Source organism: Triticum aestivum, chromosome 5B (genome assembly GCF_018294505.1).
Source record: "Triticum aestivum cultivar Chinese Spring chromosome 5B, IWGSC CS RefSeq v2.1, whole genome shotgun sequence".
Taxonomy (NCBI): domain Eukaryota; kingdom Viridiplantae; phylum Streptophyta; class Magnoliopsida; order Poales; family Poaceae; genus Triticum; species Triticum aestivum.
The window spans coordinates 56,613,213-56,615,916 of record NC_057807.1 but is presented as its reverse complement, the minus strand read 5'-3'; the positions used below and the strand labels follow the sequence as shown (position 1 = coordinate 56,615,916).

General features: G+C 41.7%; 1 long non-coding RNA gene across 1 annotated transcript; it reads left to right on the top strand.

Moving 5' to 3' along the window:
* Positions 1-1,102: 1,102 nt before the first annotated feature.
* On the top strand, positions 1,103-2,225 carry LOC123115665 (uncharacterized). The gene is made up of 2 exons (XR_006456690.1): positions 1,103-1,642; positions 1,749-2,225. It is a non-coding gene; the product is annotated as an uncharacterized lncRNA (long non-coding RNA).
* Positions 2,226-2,704: the final 479 nt, after the last annotated feature.

The window sequence follows — 2,704 nt, the reverse complement described above, 5'->3', positions numbered from 1 at the left end:
GGAGGCTCTCAAGGTCAAGATGCCAGACTTGTGCTTGCTCTTGCTCATGGCACTCCTGTTGCTTCCTGGTAAGCCTTGCCTGGAATAATTATCCGAAGAATATACAACACTTTCTCAGTAGTCTATTCTTTTTCTGATGCTGCTGTGCAAAATGATGTTCTTATTTTTACTGAAGGGTCTGAAGGTAATACCTGCACGACGATCAGCCGGACCTACATTACTTTCTTATGTGTGCGTGACACATGCGTCAAGCACTGCCACGGCGAGGGCTACACAGCAGGGAAGTGTGTGATCACCTCCTTAGAACCTCCCATGTTAGTCTGCTTCTGCATGAAACCCTGCTGATGATGCTTCTGAAGCAGTGTTTTTAAGGAACTATATTTGTGAACTTCTATGTCGTATTTGCTATGATGAGAAGATCGACATAGAGTTCACCTAAGAAGATGTAATAAAGGTAATGTTGCGATGGAGTTCTCGGCCCTTTTGGGTTCATCCTGATGAGCAGCTACAGATGCAGAGATAGAGATATAGCCGTGATGTGATGCGGTTATATCTTCTCGAGTGTTTGCATGTGAATCTGTCTCCAGCGTTTGACGTTGTTAAATTATCAGGATAATGTGTTCTAGCACAGTGTTTGACAAAAAGAAGAAAGCAAAACATGAAGACAATTGGTGCTAGCTCTGCCAGCTTCCTCTGCGGCTTCCAGAGAAGCGAGAGATCTTTCTCACTGAAGATGACATCCACATCAGACCGAGAGTCTTAAGTCTGTTCCTCTTTGCATTGTTTTCATAGCTCTGTAGGCCTTTTTAGGGCAATAACAACTGCCACGTTTGCCGTGGTATCATCATGACCTCAAGCATGCTGCAAAGCCACGCTGTGGCATTTTGTGGTGAACGTTCGTTCGTTCATTCTAGGCATAACTTCTCTGATTTGATTATATCCTCTGCATTTTTTGCATGTTAACCCATGTCTGATGTCACTTGAACATTTAAAGAACAATCTCCAATGGACAAACATTGCAGCCTAAACACATAACTCCCTCCCTCAAAATAAGAACATCTAACTAAATAGTTCTATTTCAGTACATTTATAATCATATACATAGTATAAGCCCATGCCCTATTGTTTCCCCCCTTAAATTAGTGGCATTAGCACTTCACCCCTAATCTTTGTCTGTATTGATGAGCTGGACAACAGAATACACAGTAACAACTAAAAACACAAATACTATTCAAGCTCTAGCCGCTTTAGATAATTATTATTTAATAATAAACAAACCAAATGGGTCAACTCTATCTAGACCAAAAATTTCAGTATCTGCCAATTTACAACACGTAGTTGCATCATCCCTATGTTTGTTTTCATTCCATAAAGTCTCAAGAGTGCTTTGAAGGTGCAACACATCTTTGCATCATCCAGATAGAACTGCGTCTTCTAGACATACTTTTTGTTTTCTTTTCATATGGTCTGCTCATCCACGACTACAAGAAGAGAAGCCGTAAACACATTTGGATCTGCACCGTCTCCTCTCATCTAGCTTCATTTCCTCTCTGGGTGCTTATACCTCGAGACATGGCGGTCCTCAAGGCCAAGATGCCAGCCTTGTGCTTGCTCTTGCTCATGGCACTCCTGTTGTTTCCTGGTAAGCCTTGACCGGAATAACAATCCGAGGAATATAACATCTTCTCGGTGTCCTATTCCTTTCTTTGATGCCGTTGCGCAAAATGATGTCCTTATTTTTACTGCAGGATCTGAAGGCAAGACTTGCTCGGAGGTCAGCAGGACCTACACTCCTCTCTTATGTGGGGATGACACATGTGCTACTCACTGCCACAAGGAGGGCTTCCCAGGATCGAAGTGTGTGATCACCTCCTTCGACCCTCCCTTTTCAATCTGCCTCTGCAAGAAACCTTGCTGATGATGCTTGTGGAGCAGTAATATATCGTTCGTGTGTTTAATGAACTATATGTGTGGACTTCTATGCTGTATTTGCTGTGATGAGCAGATCAACATAGAATTCACGCATGGCAACATAATAAAGGTGGAATTGCGATAGAGTTCACCGGCCTTTTGTGTTCTATCCTGATGAGCAGCTAGAAATGAAGAGATAGATATAGCGTGTTGTGACGCGATTATATCTTCTGGAGTGTCTGCATGTGAATCTATCTCTAGTGTTTGACATTGTTAAGTTATTCGGATAACGTGTGCTAGATGTATTTTGTATCTGTATGATCGAGAAGCTGAAATGCTCAACGTACACCGTACATGGTAACTGCAAATCATGGTTAATTGTGTCTGCATGGTGAGTTTGTGCAATGAATTTGTAGTTGGTGCTGAATGTGCTTGATAGTATAAAAGAACCAAGCCAGCTAGATGTCGTTGTTTCCCCTTCGAGTCTTTACTAGACGTGAAGCTATAATCTGAAAGCAATCTAACCACCAAGCAAGCAGCTATCCCTTGATTCTAATTACATTTATCAGGATTTTAAGCGTGCTGATCAATAGAATAAGAGCTCCTTCAATAGGATTTAAAGCGTGCCGGTAAATAGAATAAGAGCTCCGTCAGCATCTCAACCAAGCCTATAAGATCATGGTGTTATTCTCTTGGTTCAATTCTTTGTAAGCATGAACAATTGGACAATAGAGTTTGCTCAAAACTACTGAGATTTCATCTCCTCTGGTATGAACAGACTTGCTTCATGTAT